This window comes from Plectropomus leopardus, chromosome 6 (assembly GCF_026936395.1).
Source record: "Plectropomus leopardus strain MGB_pleo_1.0 chromosome 6, ASM2693639v1, whole genome shotgun sequence".
Classification (NCBI taxonomy): domain Eukaryota; kingdom Metazoa; phylum Chordata; class Actinopteri; order Perciformes; family Serranidae; genus Plectropomus; species Plectropomus leopardus.
Genome location: NC_142181.1, coordinates 23,440,975 through 23,462,905, shown reverse-complemented (window position 1 = coordinate 23,462,905; position 21,931 = coordinate 23,440,975). Strand labels below are relative to the sequence as shown.

The 21,931-nt window shown below is 38.2% G+C and overlaps 1 protein-coding gene across 3 annotated transcripts in view; it reads left to right on the top strand.

The window, feature by feature from the left end:
• The window catches only part of LOC121943164 (CD166 antigen homolog A-like), a 94,895-nt gene that overhangs the window by 48,353 nt on the left and 24,611 nt on the right, over positions 1–21,931 (top strand). The gene's annotated exons all lie outside the window — the stretch shown is intronic.

Sequence of the window (21,931 nt, the reverse complement as noted above, 5' to 3'; positions counted from 1 at the left end):
GAAATGTCAAGAGATAACCAAAGTTGTAAGTGTAACATTATTGTCTGCACAACATTTCATGGCAATCTATCAAATATTACTGCAACCAATGATTAATTTCATTATTGATAAATCTGATTATTTTTCCCAATTAATTAGATTAACTGTTTGGTCTATTAAATGTAAAAGAAAAAAAAACGGAAAACATTTATCCCAATGTCTCATAGTTCAAGTAAATGCCTTTGAATATCTTGTTCAAAAAAAAAAAGAGGGGTAAACACACAGTGATGCTTTGAGCTAAAGGCTCACAACGGCATGCTAACATGCTCATATTGACAGTGTTAACATGCTGATGTGGTTTGATGTTAATCATGTTCACAACCGTTGGAGAATTATTTAGCCACAGGAAATGTCAAGAGATAACCAAAGTTGTAAGTGTAACATTAATGTCTGCACAACATTTCATGGCAATCTATCAAATATTACCAATATTAACTTATTATTAACCAATGATTAATTTCATTATTGATAAATCTGATTATTTTTTCCAATTAATTAGATTAACTGTTTGGTCTATTAAATGTAAAAGAAAAAAAAACGGAAAACATTTATCCCAGTGTCTCATAGTTCAAGTAAATGCCTTTGAATATCTTGTTCAAAAAAAAAAAGAGGGGTAAACACACAGTGATGCTTTGAGCTAAAGGCTCACAACGGCATGCTAACATGCTCATATTGACAGTGTTAACATGCTGATGTGGTTTGATGTTAATCATGTTCACAACCGTTGGAGAATTATTTAGCCACAGGAAATGTCAAGAGATAACCAAAGTTGTAAGTGTGACATTAATGTCTGCACAACATTTCATGGCAATCTATCAAATATTACTGCAACCAATGATTAATTTCATTATTGATAAATCTGATTATTTTTTCCAATTAATTAGATTAACTGTTTGGTTTATTAAATGTAAAAGAAAAAAAAAAACGGAAAACATTTATCCCAGTGTCTCATAGTTCAAGTAAATGCCTTTGAATATCTTGTTTTTTGTCAGTCCAAACCTAAATATATTCAGTTGACATAAAACAGACATCTTCACATTTATGAGGCTGAAAACAGCATTTTCTGCATTTTTTTCCATGAAAAATTACTTTTACTTTCTACAAATAATGACTTAAGTTGTTTACCGTTGATCTTCTGTCGATCAAATAATCAATTATTCGATTAATTGTTGCAGCTCTACTATCAAATAGTTGCTGAGATATTTTAGTTTTGAACAAAGCAGTGAATCTGTACAGCCATGCCGCTGGAGTAGCAATAAAAAACACATTCAAAATTGCACATTTTCAGCAATGCGGGTAGTTTCTTCCACTAAGATTAATTTGTTTTTTTTTTTTTATAATCACTGCAAATGCCCTTCTAATTATTGTGCTTTTTTGCTCTGTTAGTAATGCATGGCTCTTTGTGGACTTTCAGGGGAGCTGTAGCCCCAAGCTCCTGTGTTTTTGTCTGACCCTGCAGTAGAAGCAGCTCATTGCTCGACTTTCTGAACAGCGTGTTGACTCAGTTAGCTCGAAGGGGGGTAGACTGCGCAGAGCAGCCCCGTGAAGGTTTTTACCCCTGAGCTCTTTAGGCCACATTGCAGACATGTTGTAGATATCTTTCAAAGGTGCTTATTGACAGCTTTTGTGTGAAGTGGGGTGTTTTGTCTGCTTCTTACTCTCAGTCACATCTGCAGGGCTTCTCCTACTCTTGTTGTGGATGTACCACACAGGACAAGCAGCAGAGGAGGAGCGCTTAAAGATGTGCAACGCCAGGGTGGACGGTTTAAAGCACTTACCTTGATGTATGGCTTCTCCTCATGTCATAATGGAAAAGGAAAATGCAGTAGCCACTACTAATGAAATTATTATGCCTTTAAGGTCCTGCGTACCCAAGACGACAGTGACATGTGCTGAATTTAACTGAGAGTGGTTATCTCATCTTACAAAAAACAAAAGACACAAACAAAAGAGCAAGACTGGGTTTGTTGTGACATTTTTATCTGTGTCTTTGAATGAAAAAAAAACAGGATAACACTTTTAGTGACCTTGCCTTGACAAAAGATAAATTGTCTGGTGGACATAAATGAATTTGCTGCACATAACCAAAGTCATAGAATACACAAATTCATCAAAAACAGCTTGGCGCCATTGGAGTTAACACCAGTAAAACCTTTCTGCCAAATCATGTTAGTGGTTATCCCGCCACGTAAATCTAAAAAGTCCTGAAGTCGTAGGAAGACTCAGTGGTGTGACAGCGCATGTTAATCTCCAACCTTTCACAGCACTCCATCAAAGCAGACGTTGGTCCATGGGTATTAAATGTGAAACCACACAGATTTGATGTGCAAGCAGGTACATAATCCTTTGTATGTATTATCTGCATTCCATGTATTCCTCCCACTGCTCTCTGCTCTGTTTAGCCAGCAGAGGCTTTAGGACCCCCCCGGAGCCAGAAGCTAAAGCAGGACACAATTTGAAACCGTCATGCCCTCTTAATACCAACCAGGCTGTTTGGCTTATTGAAATGGGGAGCATTGCCCGCTCTGTTTCACTGTGAAGGGTTAGAAGGTCAGGCCTGTCATTATGAGTGCACAACAGCATACATGACTCTTTGCACAACTAATATGAAAGTATCAGCCTCTCCACGGCAATTACCAGAGATGAAAGCTACACAAGCCATCTGCTGAACAAATGAAAATATCTACCTGTTAATATTTTCTGTTGTTTACAGCGTAACAAGGCATGCATTATTGATACGGCAAAGTAGGCGCCGTGCAATACACTCAGACAATAGTACTGCTGTTGTGCACATTTCCATTAATCATCCATTTTGTGTTGGGGGGAAATTATTAGTCCATGGCTCATGCAGCGTCTAATGAAGCACTTTAAGATCGATAAGTAGATGCATTCTTGTTTGGCCACGTAGAAAAGTGATGGTCTCTGGGCTGATTCATCCCCCTCTTTCTTCACCACTCTGGTCAGGGATGTGTTTGGGTCTTTTGCCAGCGCCGCCGTGTTGACGAGGCTGCTTTTACCTTCAACAGGGGGTGTGTGTTGGCAGCAGGTTTGATTGGTATCCTCAGGCACCACCTGCAACTGTAATATGGTCATACAGATAGTATAATAGTAAACACAAGTGCTCCCCTAGGCCCAATGTGCCGCAGATGTTCAAAGGATTTCCTATTGAGGGAGGCGAGGGGGCAGGGACAGGGCGGGGCCACTGAAAGGGAGCCCTTGCGCTGCAGACATGCAGGTACTTGAACAAAAAGCTTATTTCAGTTGGAATTCATAGCTGCAAGCTGGGCTAATATTTAAAAAAAAAAATCTAATTCACTGAATTTGCTACCAGCAGGAGGATGCTTTAAGTGGGATGGTGCAGTAGATGTTTCAATCTTGACCCTCCTGTCGGGCTCAGGCTGTTCGTTTATATATAATATGTTGAGCATGAGGGTCTGGCATGGGTCTGGGCTCGGGCTGCAGCTAACAATGATTTCATCACAGATGCAGGTGTCATTTCTGTCAGAAAATAAAGAGGATATGCCCATCATATGTTCCCCAGTGCCCAAAGTGATGTGTGCAAATACAGCCAACAGTCCAAAACCCTTAAGATATTTGATATAAGATATAAAATGGAGAAAAGTAGCAAGCAGCAAGTTTTTGACATTTCTACTTGATAAACAACCTAATTAATCGATTAAAGCTGAAACGACAAGCAATTAGTCATTTTTCAAGCAGAAATGCCAACCAGTCTGTAGTTCAAGCTTCTCAAATGAGGATTTGCTGCTTTTCTCTTTTTTTATACCTCAACAAAATGAATACCTTCGGGACTGATGGTCAGACTGTCGGGCTCTGAGAAGCAGTTCTGATGGTTATTTTCTCACTTTTCTCTGACATTTTAGTGACAAAATGATTACTTGAAGGATTTATCAGTTGTGGAAAATGAGGATAGGGCAGAGCAATAAAATGACAACTATCACAATATAATTTTCCTTAATAAGACCGAAAGAGGGGGATGTAAGTTAAACAGAGGGTCATGACCAACGTTCAATGTGTTCAAAGTTATTTTTAGTGCACTGATCGTGATTAACAGTACTGGGCTACCTCACAATTGAATTCACCACATAATGGTAGCTTGACTAGCTGTGTAGGTAGTCAACTCATCTAGTGCTAATGGTAAGTTAACAACTTAATGTGACCAACTTTTATTAAATTCAGCACAAACTGTCAAAAAGAGAAGTGACAGATTGAAATTGAACAATAAAGAAAAGAAAAACAAGCAAACAAAAAGCATTTAAAAAAATTTAAAAGAGAAAAAAACACTTTAAAAGACTGTTGAACATAATATTATAACAGGACAAGAGGTTTGTCACGAAGTTCAGTTTGTCAAAATAAACAGTAATCGGTATTACTTAAAAAACACATTTCCGAATCTGACCAAAACTTAATAGAGTGAGGACAGTAACTATAAAACAAATGTATCAATGTGTCAAAATGTACATTTTTTCATCTTCATCAGTAAATCCTGACACCATAACATTAGAGGGGAAGAAATTGTGCAAAATGTTAGAATGAATCTCTCTAATCTTGTTGGAAAAACAGAATCTGAAGGAGTAAATCCTTCTGCCATTCAGTGTCACATATTTGTGTGTTTTAGACCGACTTGATGAGATTGTCTCTTTAGAAGAAAAATCGGCTTTTATATTATTTTAATGATATGACATAACATGATAAAAGATGGACTTTGATGACGTTGGCAATAAAAGTCTTTCCAACACAACTGAGGCCGAAATCATGTTCACAGATGAGGAAATGCAGTTTGTTCATCTTTGGTCATGTTGTTATTTTTTTGATAAAGGAGTGGCAGAAATTAATTCTGTGCGTTCAAAACTATTGACATTTTTTTTATTATAATTGTATTGAATCTACCTCAGATTTGGGAAATGTTCTGCTGTTTGGCAAGTGTTTCTCATGTTTGACAGTAAGTAACCGTGTAAACCACAATTAACTATATGGTTTCTTCCACTCAAGAGAAAAAAATCCTTTAAACTTAAAAAAAATAATCATTTGACATTGACTGATATGAAAATGTTTTCATGACAACATTTCTGGCCATATCTCCCAGCCCTACTTGAGAGATTGTAATGGTTCTTGGCAAAGACTGCAACAAGTAATGAATTTAATTACAAAATAAGCCGTCGATCATCCTTTTTTCAATTAACAAATCTTTTAGTGTATAAAGTGTCTCAAGGTGACACCTTTAAGTGGCTTGTTTTGTCTGACACACAGCCCAATGATATTCAATTCATGGTGACATAAAAGAGAGAAAACCAGCAAATCCTTGCACTTAAGAAGAGGCCAGCATTATGTTGGACATTTTAACAAAATAAATGACAAAAGGTGAATTGATTATTGAAATTTTCATTTTCTGTCGATGCACTAATCAACTAATCGTTCCACCAGTTCATCTCTCTTTCCCCTGCTGTATGACATTAGAGCTGAGGACCCTTTAGGCTAATTTTAAAATTGATTACAAATGAAGTTCAATCTATAATCCAGAGAGCAGACACTTACCCTGGAAGTGAGTCCCGCTCTAGTTGCCTCTGTTGCTTCAGGCAAGTGAGGCTGGCAGGTTTATGGCCTGTATGCAAAAAACTGATACCTCCCGTCTGATGTGATACTCTCTTGAAGAGACCTGGTGAAACGACGAGCACTTTGATGTCAAGAAGGTTGTTTTGAATGTGTCAGGAATATTTTAAAGCTGCCTATTAACACATCTAGCCATGCCGGGGAGAGAAAAAACGAAAAAGGTTATAACAACTTGAGGACTCACTTCTCGAACTCAGATTTATGGATATCAGTTCAAACTGTTTGGTAATTCAAAGGGCGCTATATTCATTAGTGAGGAGCATTACTCACCGTTAGACGCTCCATCTGGAGCATCACACCATCTGCTGCACCTCTTTAACCCTTACATTTATTTTATTAGGCTGTAAACATTTATTTCATTATCAGTGTGACTGCATTTTTAAGCCTTAATTGGGTTGATTATACTTCCCAGCGATTGCTGGTGGAAAAGGGGTCTGCGATTTTAATTACATAGACTAAAAACAGAGTTTCCAAACAGCATGTCCAACCCTCTGTGTGCCTTTGTCTGTGCCTCATAATCTCAAACTCAGTAGAGACAACAGAAAACAGTATGAAATGTGATCAGATACCTGTTACTGTGGCTAAACTCAGATGCATGCAAGTGACATGTGTTGGATGCAGTCAAAGAAAAACATGGTTTTAAGATGCAGATTATGCCTTGTGAGTAATTCTTTTGTAAAAAAAAAAAAAAAAAACCTAGGAAAGAGAGTCATATTAGTGCTGTTGAAACATCGTTAAACACTGGCAAACATCATCCAAAAATAAAAATCTGTGGATTCAAGAGCTCAACTTTAGCCCCCAAAGAGACTCTTAAAAGTGTTCCAGTAACTGCGAGATTAACTAACTGAGATTCAAAGCCTCTGTGATTACAGACGGAGTTGTTGCGTGTGGATGCGCATTCATCATTAGGCATGGGCGAGCAGGACAAATTCAATAATGCTTGTACGACCCTCCAGCATAATAAAGTTTGAAAGCTCCTTGGCGTATGAGAAAGTTATCACATTCAAACGACTCAGAAATAATTAAGAATGAATGAGTGGTTTCTAATCACACGTCTGAATTGACTGTATTGAGAGTTAATAGGCCCCAGCCTTGCTGCGCTCGACACAAAGGCAGCATTTGACATGAACTCGTTTGTAAGCGAGTTTGATATGCGTCCTGTCTTTTAGGTGCTTTTAGGTTTTGAAGTGAATAGATTGAATATTGAAGGACAGTTCACCTCTACAGATAAAGGCACAGAGTTGAATGTCTTATAACTAACAGAAAGATACAGGTCATACTTAGTTCCGCTTTAAAGGTCTAGTGTGAATGATTTTGGATGATATAATGGCGGAAATGGAATATAATATAACAAGTACTTTTTCTTTAAACACCTAAAAAGAAATTTTTTGCCATAGAATGAGCTGTTTGTATCTGCAAAGGAAGCAAGTCCTTGTCCATGGAGTTCACCTTGTTGAACTACTGTGTTTCTGCAGTAACACCTAAACACCGGCTCTAGGTAGGGCCATATACATTTTGCATAAGCCACAGTAGTTTGCTGCCTCTGACTGACACTGATTTTTTTTTAAACAGGATACTAATTTTCTCAGTTTTTATACTGGTTTAAATGGTTGGATCCGTTTGTTTTGGACAAGAGGAAACCTCTGCATATAGTTTGGCTACTGGAAAAAACCTCCTCAATGTCTGGATCTTAAAAAGTCTAGTGTGTCTTATTTAGGGGGATGTACTGGCAGTGAAGGAATAAAATATTAATTAATATGTTTTTCGTTAGTTTAGAATCACCAGAAACTATGAATTGATGTGTTTTCATTATGTAATCACAAATTTAAAGTTGATCAATTACCATTGTAAAGTCTGTTGTATCACATGGTTGGCATATGAGGCTAGTTGTTGGCCAGAATGTCTTACTTGAATAAAGTCATGGAAATAGGGTGAAATATCACAGAGAAGTGCTAGAAATGTTTTGAAAATTAATTGCTAAGAATTTGTGGAAACCCTATATATGACAAAAAAAGCCAAACTTAGGTTACACAAATGAAAAAATCATGCTGGAATTACCCCAATAGGACAAGTCAACAGGCTGTTTTTTTTTTTGTTTTTTTTTTTTGCAAATGTATTTCTTAATGTGCCTGTAAAAGGGGCTAATATCTCTTTGCAGAAATGGTGTTACCTGTGAAACACGGTCACTGTGGCATAGTCAGAACATGGAAATCCATTAGCTTTCAATAGTGTCAGCTACTGACAGGGAACTTGAAAATCTCGCTTGTTCATCCATAACCCACAGCCATGGGTGGGATAATGTCAGCTCTTCCCGAAACAGGAAAATGAAGTCATGCCGCAATGTTAGTCACTGAGTTGCATTAGGAAGGGTTAATGGATAAGAAGGTAGTAGTGTGGCTGTGCTTTGTTAATGGCCTAATGTTGCCTTTAATGGCGCATCGTTAAAGGGAGTTGTTGGTGGATGTTTAGAGTCAGGACGGTGAGCTCTCCTATGATCTGCCCCAAGTCTGCCCCCAGGCATCTCACAACCACTTCTCCCCTCGGGTCCCCCGGCCCTGTGCCCTTCAAATACATAATTCACGATATAATGGACGTGATTTCTGAGTGCACTTACCACCCGATCACTCCAGCAGTAGGCTGCCGTCTTAAGAGCAGTCCCCGCGCTCGTGCAGCTCATCTGCTGACGCAATTTATGACATTTTTTAAGAGGGTTTTACGGAGGCTCGTGTGGTCGAGTGTATAGAAGAGAACATTTCAAAGACTAATGATCGTGCCACAAGATCAATTTCTAGGAAACCTTATGGCAAGTCATTTAGAGTGATAATCACCCTTCTTGTAATGTGCTTTTATCTTTTCCATCTGTCTCGCTCAGAGAAAAATGTAACAATATGACTGTGATACTGCCAATAATATGCACAGGCAAGCATTACATACTTTTACACAGATACTCTGTATTATAAGCTACAGTATTTTCCTGCCACATTGTATATACATATGCTCTTAAGCCCTATGGTAACATTAACTTAAGCTGCCATTAACTCCAATACCAACATAGTTACCCCCCAGATATTAGCTCTCTTCAGCGCTTTGCAGAACAATTTAAGCTAAATCAAAGGCGGATTGTCTGCTTTGATTGTGCTGTCAACATGTTTAGAGTAAGATGTTATTTAAAGGAACTTGAACATCATTTATTAAAACGCCTGACAATGGATCCCTTTTAAAATCTCATATTAAACTCAGTCGGTAATCAAAGGGAAAAATGCAAGAGGTTCTTGAATCTTTTTGCAGTTCTTTTCTGTAGCCTGTTAATCTTTATGTTGTGTCTCTTATCCAGCTTCAAAGCTTTGGATGTTAGTCAATTAATAATGATGCAGAAATTCAGATTGCACATATATTCTGAGTGTTGTTGAACGTATGAGAGGTTGACTGCGGTGGAGGAGCTAACGGAACGAGTTTTTGGCAATCTACCTGGCAGTCTGAGGTCTGTTTTGTTGTTTGGCACCGCTTTTTTCTCATTACCTTGGATAACGAGTCAAAGGCAGACAACGTGACATCATGTTGAGACATTTCCTCTGCCTCAATAGAAATTTAATGGAAAACTTTACTTTCTGAAGCATCAACAGGAAACATCCATTTTCGACACCAGTCACTCGGACTCACACGCTTTTCTCATTACTTAAACTGACTAAGTGTCACTCTGACAGTGCCCTTAATGGACCAGAATGCAATGCGGTCACAAGACATCCTGCCTTTGGAGCTGCAGAGCAGGACTCACTGCTTCCTTTGGGCTTATTATTCTACTGCTATTATTCTCTTTACCTACACACGGCTAGCACACAGCTGATGCGAAGTGTTTGCATCTGTTCTCAGGGGATTGTCAGCAGGTATTCTGGGAATTGTAGGAAATCACAGAAGTAGAAGCAAACAAGATATGATGTGCTGTGCACACAGAAAGTCTAGCTCCAGAATGAACTCCTGCAGTGCAAAAAAGCCTGCAAAAAGAAAATATTTAGAGAAAGAAAGTCACTGAAAACTTGGTTTCAAAGATTTAACCATGACTTTAAGTTTTTAAAATATTTTTTAAGAGCTAAACCCTTTGAAACCTGGAGTGACATCACCTTTATTCTTGTGCCGCTTTCAGATGCCTTTTAAAGTATTTAAAACTAATAAGATTTTTTTAGTTATAGAAAATTGTTATTTAAATGCGAGGGAAAATCTGTATTTGAATATTTCTAGTTTTTATAATGAAATGTTTAAATTTATTTTACAAATTATTATAATTTTTAAACACATTTTAAAGGGCATTTTCTTTCTTTAAACTAATGTCCAGGTAATTTTCTTTCAGTTTTTTTTATTGAACTAATTTCTTGAAAATATTTGGGTAATTTCTTCTTTTTTGGCTTATTGCCCTTTTCCCATATTTTTTTTTTAGGAAATCAAGCCAATTTTCACAGGTTGCAAGGGGTTAAGCTCACTTTATTTGCCTTTGTCATTATATTTTTATTAATATGTTGCTGAACTGTGATTGGTGCACGGAAGTGTGTGAAATGATTTTCCCGCTGAGCCCCGCCAACCTCAGATCAGTGAAGAAACACCCACGAATATAGAAATCTCTTGTGAATAACCAAAACTGAATTAACTTGTGCAGAAAATATTGTTTTCATGTAAAATCCCATCAGTCATAGTGAAAAGCTGATTAAAAAATGTGTTTTTAGGGCCTTTACAACCTGCAACAAACATCACAGATTTATGACATTAAAGATTTATCTATAACAACAGGACGCTCCTCGAGGAAGGTAGCCATCAGTGCCACAAGTGGCTTGAAACACCTGAAGGCAAAATAAATCTTTTCCTCCTTCTTGAGCCCTTCTCACTTTCTTTGTCCTCTCGTCTCAATCCCTGATGCGAGGCGGAAGCAGCAACCCGATTCCTCAGCGGCAAGTCTGCACAGGTACTGAAGGCCCTCCTCGTGATGAGTCTGAAACCTAAGAAAACGAAGCCAGCATTTTCAGTCACGAGGCAACAATGGACCTCGACAGGTGGGACTGCAGGCGATGCATTAGCCCCGTTCCCGCCTGCTGTTGTCTGAAGGTTGTCTGTTGACCACACATGATGCAGCAAATGAACGATGTTTTTTTGTCCCTGAGGGGGACAGCGTTATCTATATGTCTCAAAAGTTAACACTGGAAATGTTATATCTAGTAAGATTGTAATGCAGGTTAGACCATTCTTTTCTCAGGTGCAGTGAAGCACAAAGCTGCATGAGGAGCACTGATGAAGGTTATTTTTATGCATGCTACTCTTATGTGCTTTTACACTTTTACATTTTGTGAAGAACCTCCTACATGCACATTAGTTTCTGCCTTATTTTCCTGAATAACCCGCAGCATTATTACGAGTTCCGTGATTGGCTATTTTGTTTGCCAAGCATGAATGCTATTGTTGGTTTGGTTGCACTGAGGTCTAGAAATGTGTGCAGGCTGCTGGGGTGAAGGAGGAGCCATTATGCTTAATAGACTCAGACTAATAATGCCGTGTGTTGTATAGTCTACATAATTCTCCATTTGCTGGTCGGTCCTCCTCCTCAGCAGCACACAGGCTTGCTTTGCCCTGAGGTGAAAAACATGGCTCTGCTCAGTGTAGGCTGTGAAAATGTGTTGTTTTTACCAGCCAATGGAGGGACAGCTGGTATTATGTTTTAACCTCGTGAGTCTTTGTGTTATTTTTTCATTGTGGCAAAATGTAGACCTGGTGACACCAGTGCAACGAGAACGACCACGGAAGCAGTTTTGATCATTTTGCCAGGTGTTAATATGTCTGTCTGTGGCGAGACTTTGTCAATGTGACAATGTCACCACTGTGAAAGATGCAGTCATGAAGTTTACAGATGTGTAGTTCAGACAACAATGAAGGCAGAGCCCAAAGATGGTTGTGGTCCCATCAAGAAGTAGGGAGGTAGCCAGTAGACCCTCTAACTTTTGCATTTGTAACATTTCTACATTTATCACTTAGGATTCAACAATTCAACTGTTTCACTCTGTTTTGCAGATAATAGATTATCTATAGAGAATATGTAACTACTAGGGTTGCAATGGTTTGAGATTTTTTTATGGTATGATAACCATCTCAGAAAATCAAATGGCATCACAGAATCATTGACTTATTAATATTAATTTTATTATCATCAGTCTGAATGATCCTTAAAGAAATGAAAACAGAAGGGTTAGTTTCGGTTAAACAAACATTTTATTACTCTTATTTAGACTTGAAGCCATATTTTTTAATGGAAGTATGTGTATAGAGTCCCCGCTTTTGAAATTACTAAAGGTAAGTTTCTCCACCCAGTTGCATTTTTTTTTAAATATCGTAGATAAGCAAGTGTACAGAATATGAGAATTGCCTACTTTTATGTCACAGTATACCTTCAAACTGGTTTATAACTGCAACCCTGGTGACAACTCATGAATATACTCTTGGAATAATTTTGCTGAACTTGAACTAAATTGTAGTGAACTGTCGCATATATTCTTCAGATAAACATCTACAGACAAGGCAAATAAATGAATTGTTAATTCTAAACTAATAAGCTGTTAAAATGTCACAAATACTAAATAAATTATCTATAGGTGGACTCATCAAATAAAGTTTTACCTTTAAGTTTACTGTGGCTGTTAAGGTTGTCCTGTTTTTGACCCTAAACAGGACATTTTAAAGCTGAAATGATAAGTAAATTCATGGATTATTGATAACTATTTTGATTGTCATTTTAAGCACAACTCCCAAACACTTTTATATATGCTGTTTGCCACTGCTCTTTATGATTGTAAACGGAGTATTTTTGGGGTTTGGACCCTTTGTCGGACAAAAGAAAATGTTTAAAGATTTCACCTTGGACTTCAACTCAACAGTTAATTGATTAATCAAGAAAATAATCTGCATAATAATCAAAACTTTAATTAATGTCAGTTCTAGCCCAAGGCAAAAAATAAATTATGTGTTAATGATGATGTGTCCAAAAAGAGATGATTTCTTTATTATTATGGCAATATATCTTTGAATACTGTTATTAGATGCAACATATGTAGTCACATATGGACTCGCTCTGTAGAGTTCTGTCATTTATTTGTGGACACATTAAACAATTCATTGTTTTATTACACAGATAAACAGTGATTTCCATCACTAATCTGTTAGTAATTGTCTGGATCAGTGTCTATAAAATGTCAGAAAACATTTGCTGGAGACCAAAGATAGATAGGCATTCAGCTTACAATCATTTAAAATTAAGAAAAGTTTACAATGATTGGATTTTTTTACTTGGAAAAAACATCAAAAAGTTTTCTTTCAGCTATGGAGTAATTCTATTTCATTTCAAGTTTATTTAATTTATATAGTAGATGGTAAAAAGATCTTAAGATGATATTTTATCATGTGTAATAACTCAACAACTTTATAGTTGAAAGAATGGAAATGGATGAAGTTTCTAGGACACGAGCCTTGAAAGAGATATCTTGCCTTTACGTTGCACAGAGAACATAATCTTTCATTAGAGTGAAAATAAATTGGTATGCTGTTATTGAGACTAATTTCCCATTCCAATATTTTTCATTGCATGACTGTGCATCAATTCAGCCTTATATTAATGTCAGAGAATATCACAGTCTTTTCTGTCATAAAACTAATAAATTTGTTCAACTTTGGGTAACTTTTCCTAGGGAACTTGTAGACAAGAATCTGCAGAAAGTGGATCACTTATTAACAACAACAACAAAAAAAAAGACGAGACAGGCCTAGTTCAGCTGGTCGGCAGATAGAGCCTGAGGGCAACGTTGTAGAAAATGAAAACCTTTGTCCCAACTATTTCTGTCCATAAAGAGGGCTTCTTTTCAGATTGGTTCTCTAAAAGCAGCATCTTTGACCTTCTGAAGGTCACAGAGGTGCAGGGAAACATGTTTAGGGTGCAGGGTGGCTTTTAGGGTGGCTTTCTGTGCCGTCAAACAGATGGTGAAGCAGAAAATGAGGCTTGGAAAATAGCTCGAAATCAACACGTCACAGACTCTGTGCAGTTCATTTCACACAATGTGGCTTTTGTCAACCACAGAAGTACTTTCACAAACTCATGCCTCCTGCTTATTTCTTCAGAATAGATGCAAAATGGGCAGCTTGTCAACATCAACACTAGAGCCAAAACAATTTTCAGCAATTATTCGGCAACTATTTTGATTATTGATAAATCATTGAAGTCATTTATAAAGCAACATTCTCTGGCTGCAGCTTTTTTAATTTGATGGTTTTCTGCTTTTATTTTTTATATATGATAGTTTACTGAATGTGTTTGGATTTCTGGACTGTTTATGGCACAATACAAGGACAGTGAAGACAGAATCTTGGCTCCAAAGAATTATCATTATTATTATTATTATTATTATTATTATTATTATTATCATTTTGCTATTTTCTGGATTTCATAGAAAAAAGAAATAATTGAGAAAATGATCAGCAGATTTATGAATAATAAAAATAATTGTTTATTACAGCTTTAGTCAGCAGAAACTTGAAGGACAGCTGACAGAATCACTGTGTATTTGTAAATCTCTGTGTAGGACTGTAAAACAAGGCCAGTAATGTGGCAATACTTAGGGACAGCTTTTCTTTTTGCTAACATCAGTGTTCTAACTTTGCAGGTAAAGTGATTACCAATTTCATCATCTAAGTTAAGTGTGTTAGAATGCTAACATTTGCTAATTACCACAAACACAAAGCAAACCTGATTGGCGCCAGGGTAGGGTGTGCAAGATGCACAACATGACACGTCTTACACAGTAGTCCCTCAGACAGTTTATAATTCCATCATAAACAGCAGAGTCTCTTGTTGTTTCTTGAATTTGTCTACAAAATTTAGGTGTTGGCCCTTGCTGACAGAAGTTCCTGAATCTTGTCATCTCATTTTTGTCGCAGTTTTTGTGTAAATGTACCTTGCTCCTCACCCTTTGTGTAATCTGCATGAAATCAACTTTAACATGCCTGCTCGCTTGCTGTGACTTCTCCAGACAATGCTCTATTCACACATGGGCTCAGTCCAACATTACAGACTTTATGCCTGGCCAACATTTGTATGTGGGGTCCATGTGAGTAGTAAATGGGAAGAAAATGGGCCCTTAATGGGATTATCCATAAGTTCCATAATGGCCCCATGCCAGTTGCCCGCATGGGTGTGTTTACCCAAGTGGGTCCCAAATAAGATGCCCATTTTGGGCCACACCCCTTTGGCCCCCAGGTAGCTCTTGGGCCCACTTTCTTAAACCACCCATGAGGGCAACTGGCGAGGCCATTATGGAATCCGTGGACAATCCCATCAAGGGCCATTTTTTAGCTCATTTATTCCCCACATGGGCCCCACAAACAAATGTTGGCTGGGTACTAGGGAGCTGGTGAGGTGCTGGTAGGTATTTAATGCCAGATCCAACTGATTCTGACATTTTTGTTCTCACATAGCAACAACTCCTCCAGTAAATGTCTAGATAATTTCAGGTTTGCAGTGCATCTGTTAAAGCAGTTTAGGACGCTTCATGTAGAAACCATTAATGTTGGTGCAAAGTTTTGTGCCAATTTGTCTAATAGTTTTCAAGATTTATACAAAGACACAAATGTAAACCTCATGGTGGCGCAAGAGAAAAAGTTAGGGGGTTCACCAAAGTTAGTAGGATTTATCATCTGGGGACAATGAATGTTTGTACTAAATTTTAAGACCATTAAACAGTCATTGAGATATTTCAATTATTCCAAAGTGGTGGACCAACTAATTTAATGACAGAACTTTTCTGTTACAAGAGCGATGCCTCTAGCATATAAAAAAAATAATAGCCTACCTATAAAAGTGAAAGAGGTGTAATGTTTGAGGGAAACACCACCACCACCCTCCTTTTTCTGCAACATACACTGGACATGCAAAACGATTTGTTGTGTGTACATCCTTATCACATGTTTCAAAAAATGGACCAAACTCAGCTATGGACATTAGTGTTTTGTTGGGTTTTTTTTTGACAAACAGCTCTCGACAGTCAGGTGAAAAACGCAAGCTGGTGCCCTTAGTTTTATGCTATAAAGACACTGACAGGCAATTACAGTAGGCAGGAAAAAGCAAAATTATAGAGCACACAATGTTGACGTTTAGAATGGTGCCTCCGTGGTTCAGCCTGCAACAAAAAGAGAAACTGTGTGAAAGGGATGTTGTGCAAGTGTGCTGTCAGTTATCCATCAGTGACATGATTACACCCCTTCCCTCGAGAGAGAGTCAGACAGAGATAGTGAGGATGGAGCTGTGTATTTTTTAAGAAAAATCCCTCCTCAGCTAGCTGTTCTGGAACACTTCCTCAGCACGAGCCGGTACTGTAACAGAATTCAGATACAGTCATATGCTTGTCAAAGTCAGCACAGATGAGCTAAGGGTATGAGCTGACAAAACAGCAGCCTATGGAGCTCGTATACTACTAAATGGCTACAAGGATGCTTTTGGGAACCTGGTGGTAGACGGAGCGGTTTCCCGTAGCCTTCACGTACCTTACCATATGACAGCGGTCCTTCTATTTTTCTTGACAGCCTAGTAATGAGAGATTGAGCTTATTAAAACTCTGATCTCTCCTCAGATACTTGATATGGCTAATCAAAATTCAGCACTTGTTAAATTATTAAAGAAAAGACAAGGACGAGAAGCAGAATGTCACAGAAGGTTAGCTTTTCTTTGATTTTTTGCTCCTTAGGAAAGCACCGTTCACTATAAGAATCTCGCCTTCCCTCAAGTATTATTGATCTAGTTGAAGTGGTTCTGTCTGCCCCCTCACCGCTGAACCGCTTCTGAGGCGAGGCTATTTGCCATCAAGTCTTTGTGGACATGCGCCATGGGATCTCCATTCACTGCACAATCCTCATTTTCAGCACTTAATAAGTTTGGGCCTCCGTTTTCTTTTTGGATGTTGCAACTGAGCGATGTGCGCACACACTCAGACACACACACACACACACACAAATGGGAGGGCGTAGGTAGCAAAACAGGGAAATAGAGACTAGTGTGAGGAGGTAGCTGATTTCCCTGGCGAGCTTATATCTGAGCTGTCGTCACCTGTCTCCTCTCAGGGATAGAAGCGCCTTAATCAGGAACATGAAAGTGTCTCCTGTGGTGCTGCCTCCTGTCTCTGTCACTCGCCTGTCTATTACTTGATTTACCATCGCCAGAGTATTAGCTAATTTTTTTTGTGTCCGGTATGATAAATCTGCTTTTATGAGTATAGAGAAATTCACATCAAACCTGGAGAGTCAAGTTATTTTGGGTTCTGAGGACTTAAGTTTCAATAAATTATTTGCAAAGACAGATGAGGCCCATTGGAATATTAAGTTGTTTAACCCCGATCTGCTGTTTGGAGACCCTGAGGCCTCTTTAAAAACTTAAGAAAACATACTTAACATTCTTTTATCAGCTTGATTCTTCACAACTTCATCTAATTTTATGCATATTGCTGTTAAAAGCAAAATGTCTGCTGCTGCAAAAAAAAGGCGGATTACATCTGACTTGAGTCTCAGAGAGCCAATCTTTAAAAGATGGTTGAAGACTGTGGATTTTCATATAATCTGTATTTCTAATTGGTGGTAGTTTTATACAGCACATTACTTCCAAAGTCACAAATGACAGCTATTTCTTACTAGTGCAATTCAAAAATACACTGCATAAATATGAAGAATCTGCATGCACATCAAGTCCAGTGTGAATTTTCCACGTTGCCTTAACCCTAACCCTGGACAACATAGAAAAACAAAGAGACAGTCCGTCAGAATGGCAAATTAAAATGAAGCATGCATAATGATATGTTAATTAAAATATATTAAGTAAATAGTTTTGTGTTTATTATTTCATCCAAATTTACAAGTGAAGTCTGGTAATGGTCCAGATCACCTGTGTGTGATTGAGCTGCGTAACATGCAGTTGCAAATTCTGTCATAGAGGTTGGCAAAAAGTCCAAATATTTTTACTTTGAATGTTGATGTTGTCTATAGATACTGTTACCGCTGCTGTTATACTCCTCTGGCCTCTGGCTGTTATACCGTCCTGTTCTCATGTACTAAAATGATATTCAGTTTGCCAATAACCATCTCCCTTATTCCATGTTAAAGCAACATAAATAGAGCCCTTGGAGATACTTCCTTATTTGGTGTAATAGCAATACATAATGCTTTACATCATCAAATGTGCCAGCCCAGTTCATGGCGAAGAGAAGATAACCTCAATACTTTTCTACAAATCATATTTGAAAAAGGAGAAAAAATAAAAATTTCCATTATTGCTGTTTTTACACCTACAGCTGTGGGGAGGTAAAACCACTCCCTTATATGCCCCTTTATATAGACAACAATTAAAAGTGATTATCATTTTTTTCATATGCACAGTGCATGCATGTGTTTGTCAATGTAAAGTCACACTGTTCACCTACTTTTGTGGCGCAGGATTACCTTATCTCAGTGAGCAGCAGGAGCTTTGTCTTCTGTAACTCAACATGTGCGATTAGTTCTCATTGTATAACAGTGTAATCTGTGCTGATAAAGCCTTTTCCTTAATACAGACTCTTTTAAAGTTCTCAAAGAGGCTGAACACAGCTTTATTTGAATATTCAAAAATGCCTATTTGAATTTGAAATGTAAGGAGTCTATTATACAGAAAGTGCGATAACCTTTCCAACTCTGCAGAGCTTACAGTGTAACCTGAATAAAACCGACTCTTGTTACCTAACAATTGTAAGATTCAGCGGAGCAGGTTGTGCAGCACTGTCTCCTGAGAAGTTTGAGGCTGAGCACTGTAGGAAAACACTTGCGGACTTGGTTGCCAACTAGATTCTGAAAAACATTTGGATGTTCCCCCGACCATTAGGGAATTCTGGCACCAACATGCCCAGGTGTTGCACATAATCTATATACTGACAGATTATTTTTGGCACAGTAAAATAACTCCAAATATGAAATGTAGCAGGATATCATCGGATGTGACACATATGCAAAGCATAAACCCATGTCCTGCACAGGCAGCTCATTAACTCCCTCCTCCTAATAGATTCACAATGTCTCCATTTTCCGTTTTCCACACAGCGAGTGCAATCTTTTCTGCCTGGACCAGAAACCTGCACATCTAGCTAAAGCCCATTCAAGCATGAGAGTCAGTTTCATTAGATTTACATCAGAAAGACAAAACAAGGCAGTGTGAGACGGCTTCATGAGCATGTTGTATTCGCACCAGCAATCTGCATTACCATTTCAGGTGGGTCGGACTGATTCAGTTGCTGAAACTCTGCATGTGAGCAAGACTCTGTGAAATGCAGGCACAAATTTACAATACATGTGCTGCAAGGAGACAATCAAGCTTCATCAAATGCTTAAGCAAAAAGCTACTAACTATTCATGAAGATGAGAATGCAGAAACTGTGCAAATACCAGAAGCTGGGTAATGCACTTGGTGACATTTGACTTAGCAAAATCACATATTGAGATCCATCACTGCACGACTTGGTTCTAAAAAAGCTTTTAATCCTTTGAATTCACTTCATGATGCAAGAGGAACAGCTTTTAGGTGTGGCAAATCATGGATAATAAGAGGAATCAATGCAGGGGAATAGTTTTCTAATTGTACCTCAGTTGACAAGTGACAGAGCTCATCCCTGTGTTTGGTGAAGAATTCCTGGTAAAACTGTCAGCAGCTGAAATGTGGTGAGGTTTGTTTTGTCCCATGCTGTCACTATTAAATGCTGCTGAGCCTTATTTAAATGCAGGGATTGTATCTATGTGGGTGACGTGCTGCGGTATCTGTTTCTCAACTAGTTTTTATTGGGTGGTTTACTACGCTTTGATGCTCACAAATAGAGCTTTAAGCACTGATTATAGTCATCACAATAATCTATACCTCATACCCCTTTAAAGCCCCTTTTTTCTTCTCTCTGTGTATTTTGTTTCCTGCTCTCTGTATTGGTAATCCCTGATGGTTTTACATTCATTATAGCTTATTTTATATGGATGTCATTATTACTAAGGAAAACAACTAAAATGGTATTTAGTTCATTCTTTTTGTGTATTTACTTTTTTCCTGTTTAGCGTAAAAGTAAATCACACATTGATGCCAGACATTGGCATTTCAGTTATATGAAGGATGTCATGTACTACATGTATATGTGCGTGAAGCACCCGTGTTAGGTCATTGTATTGTGGCTATTACAGGAATAATTTGACATTTTGGGAAATACACCTATTTCCTTTTTTGCAGAAGCATGAATCTATGTGTAGTCAGTGGTAGCTGACTTTAGGGGTCCCAATTTGTTTTTTTTTACCTGTGTGCGTCCTTTGTGTCCCCTCTCTAAATTCAGATGTTTTTGGGAGTCCATCAATGTAGCCATGCAGAACTCTTTATGAGTTATTTTTTTTCCAGAGCAGCAGTTTGTGAAATGCTGCTGCAGTGGTTAGGGGATGCAAACTTCTAGACCCAACACAATCGACAATTAAGTTTAACTTTGTTCCGTCTGTGCCCAGAGTATGCGCTGCACTCCGAGACTGTGGAGCAATGCATATCGAACAGTATATATGGTAATATAGGTATTCTAATAGCACTCCTAATGAATGAATCATCTTCAAAAATAGAAACCCAACTTGTGGCAGCAGATGTTTTAATCACGGTAGGCCACCACAAATAAATGAATGTTTTGGAAACCCTGCACTAACAAGTACTCATTCTTGTTAAATCAGTTGGTGTTAAAAGACCAACGCGTTTCGGCTTGTTGCCTTCATTAGCCTCATTAAAGCCACCAGCAGAAACACATTGGTCGTTTAAAGAATCTCTAAGTACTATGAGTTTTTCTGGAGTTTCTATGCCTTCAATTCATTACCATTCTCCATACAACTTGGAAGTAGGTGAAGCTGCTCTAGAAACTCTCACCCTGATTCAGAATCAGTCGGTGTGAAAATTTGAAACCTAAGAGCATTGCTTGGTGCCCTTAAAAAGTACAGAGTTTGGTACCCAACCCTACTGATTGGCTAATCGTAGTCCCCCGCAGGGCTCATTGGTTGTGTTTTCATTTTAACTGAAAAAACACTGTTTTATGTCATAATGTCACACAAATAAGTCAATCCGAACTCAGTGGATTGGGCGGATTCAAAGGACTGAATCCAGGAAAGTATAGATACTAAAAATGGGGCAAACTAACCTGGCATTGGTCCCAACTTTTTTACACTTTTTGTATAGATTGAACTAACGGAGTATATCACTGAGCTACAGAAGTGCTGGTAGGTACATTTTGTCACCTTTAAACAGAACCGGGCTAGCTGTTTCTCCATGTTTCCAGTCTTTATGCTACGCTAAGCTAACCAGCTTCTGGATGTAGCTTTGATATTTAACAGACACATAAGTGATAATGATCTTCTCATCTTACTCTCCCCAAGAGAAATGAGTATATTTTCCAAATGTGGAACTATTCGTTTAAAGCGAGACTAATGGCCACAGGGCAGGGCAGTCATATCAGTAACAGCATGGCAGGAAACAATTTAATACGGAAATACAGCAGAGCTAAACATGAAGCAGAACATGCCCTGTAGAAAATCACATTATTAAAGTGTCTGTTGTTTGTCATCTGCTTGCTGTAGAGGCTTCACTGACAGGCTTTACTGACTCTGGTTAGTTCAGCATCACACTGTGTTGTTTCAGAGCTGACAACTCCTAAAGATGAGTGACAAGTGTCAAAAGTGTGAACTTGTTCAGCTGAGTGTCAGGAGGACGGCATTAACAGCAGGCTGTGTTGACTTGAGGCAATCTGTTTGATATGGTTGTGTATCTTAAGTAAGACAGTGCGATACAAGAGTACATAACTGTTTTATGAACTTGTTTTAATTGTCTTGATGTTGAAATGACACTCAACAACATGAGGTTTAACGTGGGGGAACCAAATTAAACAGAGGAGGAAGCAGACGTTTCGATTATTCTGGTATCACAAGCAACTGTGCAAAGACGCCTTCAGGCTCCCAGTTGTTACTCTGTCCTGATGTAGACAATGGTAACCATAGTAAAAGTATTTACTTTCATTCAAATAGGATTCAAATTAGCATCACGCACAAAGCGAATGAATTATCCGCCCCATCTTTGCATCTCTCAGAGGAAACCTTTAAAGGTCTGATGAGTTAAGAGGGGAAAGTGAATCTAAAACTTTACTTGCAATGCAGATATGACACAACAGTTTGCAGCACT